We start from the raw sequence: 8,808 nt of genomic DNA, 5'->3' as shown, positions 1-8,808 counted from the left end.
TTGGCATTTGAGTAACCAGAATCACTGATCTTATAATTTGGAGTCATGCTAAATTAAGATTTACTTGAACTTAAGTATTTCAATATTACAACAGTCAATCAGATGCCTGAAGTGGCTACTAAGTAAAAATGGGCCTGTGTAATTGGCCTTTCCCTTTCTATAACAAAATATCCAAGATGAATCAACCACTAAGGAAGAAAGCTTTATTTGGGTCATGGGTTTAGAAGTCTTGATCCCCGGTCACAGACTCCTTACTTTGCACCCATGGAAGTACAGTGTATCAGGGTGGGAACATGTAGCAGACTCCCCAAGGTGGCCAAAATAGCAAAGAGGGAGCCCAGACTTCACATCTGGAAAGTTTCAAGACGGAGTCCATACTCCCCTCCTGTCTTAGTTAGGGTTTCTATTGTTGTGAAGAGACACCATGACATGGCAACTCTTATAAAGGAAAACATTTAATTGGGGTGACTTGCTTACAGATCAGAGGTTCAGTCCATTATCATCATGGTGGGACATGGCAGCATGCAGGCAGACATGGTGCTGGAGAGGTAGCTGCTACATGTTGATATGCAGGCAACAGGAAGTAGACTGAGTATCACACTGAGCAAAGCTTGAGCGTATATGAGACATCATCCACCTCCACAATGACACACTTTCTCCATGAAGGTCATACCTACTCCAACAAGGCCACACCTCCTAATAGTGCCATTCTCTTTGGGGGCCATTTTCTTTCAAACCACCACATTACACACCCTGGTACCAAAAGACTTATAGCCATATCATAATGCAAAAATGCATTCAGTCCAACTTCAAAAGTCCCCATAGTCTACCACAGTCTCAAATTTTAAAAGTCCAAAGTCTCTTCTGAGATTTATGCAATCTCTTAACTATAATCACCTGTAAAATCAAAATAAAAAAGCAGATCACATACTTCCAACATATTAATGGTACAGGATATACCAAAACATAGGGATGGGAGCACAGTGAGGGAATACTGGACCAAAGCAAGACCAAAACCAGCTTGGCAAACTCCAAACTTTGTATCTCCATGCCTGATGCCAAAAAGCTCTTCAGATCTCCAAACTCCTTTCAGCTTTGTTGACTGCAACACACTTCTTTCTCTTGGGCTGGTTCCACTCCCTGTTAGCAGCTTTCCTTGACAAATATCCCACAGCTCTGGCATCTGTAACATCTTGGGCTCTCCAAAGCAATCCAGGCTTCAACTTCACAGCTTCAGGCAATGGCCTCTCTAGACCTCCATGCAGGGACACCCCTGCCTGATACATGCCTGGCCTCAGCAGCTTTCCTTAGGTGTGGAAACAAATCCATAACCCATTTCTTCTATCCCTGACTCTGAAACCAGAATTACATGGTTGAAGCTGCCAAGTTCTGGTCTTGCTGGGGCTAGAACATGGTTTAATTACATCTTGTTAATACATATTCATCAGCTTTTGGTTTTCCATAGTTTTCTTCCATGCCTAATCTTGACTGTTCTGGAACTTGTTCTATAGACCAGGCTGGCCTCAGACTCAGAGATCTGCCAGTGCTGGGATTAAAGGCAAGTACCACCACACCTCGCTCTAAGCTTTTGCTTAATTCTTTTTCACAAGTTGGAAATTTAGCCAGATGGGATGTTGCCCTGAGGTCACCACTCCCTTTATTCCATTTCTTAATCTGTGTATCTCCTTGAACACAGGATTTAGCTCTATTCTCTTCCACTTCCTGGTGCCCCTTTTCTCAATCTGCACATTTTGTATTTTTATTTACTTAGTTTGCTCCTTTTCATTATAAATCTTCATCAGAGTTAACACTAATAACCACATGACAGAGTCTATATTAGGCTGTTTTGGGATTTCCTCTGCCAAAGAAGTTAATCCGGAACTCTTCACTTCAGCCTCAGGCAGACTTTTCAGACAAGAGCAAAAAGCAGCCACATTTTTCACCAAAATATCACAAGAACTATCTTTAGATCACATATCAATATTCTTGTCCTCTGAAACATCTTGAGCTAGCTCCCCACAGTTCAAATCACATTCAGCACCACTGTCTTCCATGCTCCCAAAATACAGCCCATTAAGCAGTGCTTAAAGCATTCCACTGCTTTCTTAATCCAAAGTACCAAAGTCCAAATTCCTCCAAACAAACACATGGTCAGGCCTATCACAACAATTACTAGTCCCTGGGCACCAACTTCTATTTCTATTGCTGTGAAGAGACACCATGACTACAGCAACTCTTACAAAGAAAATATTTCTTTCGGGTGGCTCTTTTATAGTTCAGAGGTTCAATCCTATCATCACAGAAGGACATGGCAGCATGCAGGCAGACATGGTGCTGGAGAGGTAGCTGCTACATGTTGATATGCAGGCAACAGGAGTAGACTAAGTATCACACTGAGCAAAGCTTGAGCATATATGAGACCTCAAAGCCTACCTTCACAATGACAGACTTCCTCCAACAAGGCCACACCTACTCCAATAAAGCCACACCTCCCAACAGTGCTGCCCCCTTTCGGAGCCATTTTCTTTCAAACCACCACACATATCCCCAAGAGAGAAATAGGCCAATCATAAAGAGGCCAAAGCAGCAGTCATACACAGCAAGGCACAAACTCAGTCTTGGAGCTCCATGTCTGTCAATTGGTGTGATACCAAGAGATCAGACAGTTGCACCTCTAGGGCCTTGCTGGTTCCAGACCACACAGCAACTCTCTCAAGCTGGCTGGTTACAGCTTTCCTGGACAGACTACTACCGCATCAGCTAAACATTCTTACTTGGGCTCTCCCCCATTGTGTGTTCATGGGTGAGCAGCCACACATATACTTAATGAGAGTGCTTCTCCAGCATAGCACAGGGAAGCCTATTAATTGGCAGTTAGCTTTTAACCCTACCTACATGGAAGAATCACTTAGTGTACTTAAAAAAAAAAACATATTCTGATGTTCAGGCACCATTCACTGATTTAATTACCTAAAATAAGCACTACTTACATTTGATAGGACAATTGCTTATGATTCATACTTTCTCAGCAGCTCCAAGTTCACAACTGAAATAATTACAACAAAAGGTTTATTTTTCAGTTTACTTATGTATCTTACATGTCCTCTCTAATTTAATTTTCAAAACAATTTCATATGGCAGAATGTATTGGGTCATTGGTATCTACTCCAAACTGTGGAACATGACCTCTTTGGAAACAAAGTCTTTGCATACACAATTAGCTAATCAGTTCCTCCTGGGTTAGGGTGGGCTTTAATTCAATGACTGGTATCCTTAGAACTTCAGAAAACAGAGCCCGAGGGAGGAATATCACATGCCAGGTACTGGAGTCGAGCTTCACTATAACATTCATCCGCAGTATCTGACAAGGTTTGACCAATCAACACTCAAGACAAGTTGTCCTTTTTTCTTTCTTCCAGAAGACAAACTCCCCAGGTTTCAGGGAGTTGAAAGGCTGCCTCAGTGGCTGCTTTGGAAGACCCACTTGTGCCTGTTTGATGACCTGGTTGACGGTCCTTTGTCTTCAGCACTTGTTGCCTGGTAGAGTCTGGGGTTCGAATGGGAGGGTCTGTTTGTGGCGGGGCATGTTGTTACAGAAAGGAGAATTGGAGGGAGGGAGCTGTATCACAAAGGGTAATGGATACCGCACTCAGACCCAGGATCTGGGGTTTCTAGAGTCTCCGAAACTCGGAATTTTCCGAACTCCCTTATTATTGTGTCTTTTCTCCCCTGAGGATTGAAGTAGAGTAATGAAGGCTCTGGCACAAAACCCTCGGAGTTCTTTGAAAACAGCCGGACAAGGAAAAGTTTGGATCCATGCTGAAAATGAAGAGGACTGAGAAACATAACTTACTAGAAGATATTGATTATACCTACAGTTTCTTTTTTTGTGTCGTGGACCTGGCAAGTGCAGTTGGGGACATCTGTCTTCAGAAGTCACTTGACATGTGTGCCACGAGTCAGTGTGGCACAATGTATCCCAGCTTCCTGGCTTCAGTGTGGGGTGAAGTATACAGTTATCGATTATTTTAAGAATTTGGTTAGTAAAAGGATTTGCAGGACCCAGTTTGAACTCATGGGACCGTACTATTACAGGTAATGAATAAAGTAGCAACGAGAGGTGGTAATGCACTGGTCGGCTCTATCGATCTCAGGGGCAGGCTCTCTCATGCCATGTGATGGATTCACTTCTCCTTCGGGTTGTTGAACCCACCACAGGCTGACCTGTCTAAATATCTTGGTGCCAGGAAGCCCAAAACTTGCACCAGCTAAGTGACATGGACTTATTTTAGTATGTGACCTGCCTCAGTTCCTCCAAGTTGCACTCAAAGTCTGGGCAAATTATAAATATAGCTACTACTCTTAAATAGTCCCGACAGATTAATTAGTATGTGCTACCATGAAACAACTCACAGACCAATGGTAACATAGCACTGTTTACCTTTAGTTAGTAGAAGATCAATGCCACGAGTCCAGGCCATTCCAGAGATTAAACATTAGGTCAACTCAGCCCCATACTGTAAATAGAGACTAGTCAAAAGTACATCCAGGTTACAGGTCACTTCTTAGCACCGGTAAATAATCTAGAGGCCTTTTGTCCACAGATTCAAGGTGTGATGGACAGTGATATGGAAAGCAGAAATAATCACTGTATCCAGGCTCTTCTTTTTGCGTAATAAATTATATTATAATTTCCCTCTGATTGAAATACATATTTAAATCTGAAGTTCTTGGGAGTTGAATGGGAATCCTTGTATTTAAACATGGGAATCCTTGCATTTGGGAGGCTGAGGTTAGAAGGCTTGCCACAAGTTCATGGTCAGCTTAGGTAACATCTAAAGTATGGAGCCAGGCAGGGTTACACAGCAAAGACTTATCTCAAAAAGCAAAGCAAATAAAAACAAACCCTACAACCAATGAGCAATCAAATAAACAGGAGGAGAATGGGCAATTTCTTTTAAATGGAAAAGCACAGGATTCTTGATATGTATTTATATTAATAGGCTTTGCTCACACATAATCAATGAGAGAAGGTTAACTTGAATTTTGATTTGTGAAGCTCCCCTCTGTCTCTCCCCTTTTTCTAGGTGGGCAAATGGAAGCATTTGCATAACAGTTACCAATTGATGAAAACTCAAAGACTGTCAGAGTCCTGATTTTTTGCTTTGTTTTGTTTTAGATATTTCTTTAAAAATAGATCTTTGTGGGGGCCAATGAGCTCTGTCAAAAATTCAATGCAAGTTTAGTCACAAAAAGAGTACTAACCTGAGATGCTTCCCCAGGTTGAGTCATTGGAAAGGACTTAGCAGACTCAGAGAATATGGTCGCATATGTAGCTAGTGTTACATGGACCAGTGTTACTGTCAAAGACGGGACACTAAAGCTTCCCGGTGCCTGTTTTCTCATACAGCATCCCACATCTCTGGATCACACAAGATCTGTGCCAGGAATCTCAGAGGATTCCAGAAATGGAAACTAAGCCCCCAGTAGAGGTTTTTATACTTAACAGCCTGATTAAGCCCTTCCTGCCTCTACTTCTTAAGTGCTGGGGTTACAGGCACGTGCCACCACATTCAGCTTGGATAACTTCATTTTCTATTGGCCAAGACACCAGAACCTGTCTAAACTGCTCAGTAAAAGATGGGGCTCGCCAGTAATCCCCAGACCCTCTGTGTCATGCATCCTCTGAGAAACAGAGGCAGGAGGATTACCTCAAGTTCAAGGCTAACCTGGTCTACATAGAGAATTTTAGGGCTGCCTCAAAAGTTCCCTGTGTTTTGTTCTGCCAGACTGTTGGGGGCACATCATAAAGGTCCTTGCACCCACACACACAACCAAGGAAACCAGGAATATTGATCTCCTAAGGACCCCCTTAGTCTAAAAAGAAAATACAGTAATAAACAGAGGGCAAGGAAACTAAGCTGAAGGAGTGCACTGTCTCTTTTCCAATTTTGTCTCTTTTCTATTTCTGTATCCCAACTATTTGTGTCCCATACATCCCAACTTTCTCTTTCCTAAAACTCTATTCTCGAGGACCTCACTCCAAATTTTTCCTTCCACTGTACCCTTTTTATGCTCGCGGTCCTTCTGCAACATTCCTGTTCTCTTGAGTTAGGTCGGTGTTTATTCTCAGTGCATCTCTGTCCTTCAAGCGCTGATTTGTATATGAGGTCAGTTAATGTTGGGCCTTAATCTTCCTTCAGGATACCCACTTTAGGTGAGGATGTGCATCAAGACTGGAAAGGCTCTGATTCTTCCTTAGTCCATCTGATAAACTGTCATCTGAATTTAAATAAACAGCAGAGTCTGTGGTGATATATTGTGTACAGCAATAAAGCTTGTCAGAGGATCAGAGGACAGAGCCAGCCACTAGATTAGACATAGACGCCAAACACTGGTGGCACACATCCTTAAGCCTACCACTCGGGAGGCAGAGATCCATCTGAATCTCTGTGAGTTCAAGGCCACACTGGAAACAGAGACAGGCAGTAGTGGCATACTCCTTTAATCCCAGTACTGGGAAACACTCATGCCTTTAACCCCAGGAACTGATGGCAGGGTGGAGAAAGGTTATGAGGAAACAGGAACTAAGGCAGTTCAGCTGAGACCCTTTCAGGTGAGGACTCAGAGGATTTCAGTCAGAGGATTTGTGGAGTTAGCAAGGTGAGGTTGGCTGTGACTTGCTCTGCTTCTCTGATCTTTCAGCCTTTCACCCCAATATCTGGCTCTGGGTTTTCTATTAATAAGACCATCTTAGATTCAAACAACAGAGTCAGTTGAAATATTCAGTGGCTGAGAAACAGCTAATAAAAGCTGATTGATTACAGTGAGTTTAGGCTATTAGGCTATACAGCCTGGAGTGGGTACAATCCTTTTTGTGGAGCACATGGAAATTGTATATAAAATACATGCTCCTTGTCCTTTTGAAGAGCCATAGCTGAAAGTCTCCAGAAAGCAATTAAAGAGCAGAGTCAAATCCTTGGTAGTGATGGGCAGATAAGTATCCAACTGATAGCTCAAAATTATGAAATTTTTTATTTTAGTTTATTTACCATGAAAGTTAAGCATTCACTTAAGTGAATTTCATGAGCAGGAGAGAAGAATGTCCTCCATGTACTGAATGACCAATACCCCAGGAGAGGTTATCAGCATTGGCTAAGTATTTTAATGTCCTAGTTACAACTGTTTCTGTACTAGAAGTTGGGCTTGTTGAAATTTTTTCCCATGAAGGGACCTTTGATATTAAGTTATTCCCTCTATGAGGAAATAAAAAAGCAAACAGAAATCGAATGAACACACAAACAAATAAAGCTCTGGAGATGCCAAGCTAGCTCACAGTAGAGCCCTGTCATTTCTTGGAACTCAGGTGTTGCCACTTTGCCCTGTCCCTGGGCTGAAAGGGCTGACAAAATGAGGAAGAAAAAGAGGAGGAGGAGAAGGAGGAGGAGGAGGAGGAGGAGGAGGAGGAGGAGGAAGAGTCCTTACTGATTATATTAGTTAGGGTTTTAATGCTATGAAGAGACACCATGACCATGGCAACTCTTATAAAGGAAAACTTTTAGTTGGGGCTGGCTTAACAGTTGCAGAGGTTCAGTCCATTATCTTCATGGTGGGAAACATGGCAGCATGCAGGCAGACATGGTGCTGGAGAAGGAGCTGAGAGTTCTACATCTGGATTAGCAGGCAGAGAACTTTGGACTTGAGCTTCTGAAACTCCAAAGCCCACCCCCTAGTGACTCACTTCCTCCAACCAAGCCACACCTGCTCCAACAAGGCCACGTCCTAATTATTAGGCAATCTCTTAACAGTGCCACACCCTATGGACCAAGTTTTCAAATGCATGAGTATATGGGAGCCATTCCTATTCAAACCACCACACTGATTATTGTCTGTTGAAAGGGATCCTGAAGGTGTCCAGGTAGGGAAGCAGACCACTAAGAGGTGAGAATGAAAACTCAGTTCAGATTGACTTTGTCAACCTTTAACAGACTTGGGAAGTCTGAGGGCAGGCAGTTTATTCCCAACAAGTTTAAACACAGTATAATTTAGAAAAAGTTTCCTAGTGTAATACAATCCCCAGTGCACAAGAATGTGTAATTACATCAAAACAGTACTCAGGGTACATGTCATTTCTTCCAAGAAGATGGTTCTAAGATAGGCTACCTGTACTCACTTATGGGCCTAGGAAATGCTGTAGCTTGGTCTCCAATATATAGACAGTAAAGAGATCATTTGGGCTATTAGCTAACGGGGACTATCAGGATCCAGCCCTTTGATAGCCCTATCCTAGGGTTTGTGGAAGAAATCTACAACCAGCTGATAATCTAATCTTTGATGATATTAAATGAGTCTGCATACACGATACTCTTTAGTCCATGCACTTTATTCTTCTGAGTCAGTTCTCTCTCTACACAGCTTCTTTTCTGCTCTCATAAATTGCTCCTTTCATGATTCTCTCTACATCTTTTTGCTGTTCCCTCTAAGTGCTATCTTAATTCCTTCATCTTAGTTCTGCCCCATCTTGGTCTTTCTCATCTCATTCTTACCCACCTAGTTCTTCCCTATCTGGCTCTTCCTCATCTTCCATCTTGTCCTTTTAGTTCTAGTCCTCCAATCTAGTTCTCCTCCATTCTAGTTCTCCTCCAGTCTAGTCCTCCCCCAATCTAGTCCTCCCCCAATCTAGTCCTCCTCCAATCTAGTCCTCCTCCAGTCTAGTCCTCCTCCAATCTAGTCCTCCTCCAATCTAGTCCTCCTCCATTCTAGTCCTCCTCCAGTCTAGTCCTCCTCCAATCTAGTCCTCCCCAATCT

Source organism: Peromyscus californicus, unplaced genomic scaffold (assembly GCF_007827085.1).
Source record: "Peromyscus californicus insignis strain IS unplaced genomic scaffold, ASM782708v3 Scaffold_6__1_contigs__length_162567912, whole genome shotgun sequence".
NCBI lineage: Eukaryota > Metazoa > Chordata > Mammalia > Rodentia > Cricetidae > Peromyscus > Peromyscus californicus.
Note: the sequence above shows the minus strand (reverse complement) of the source record.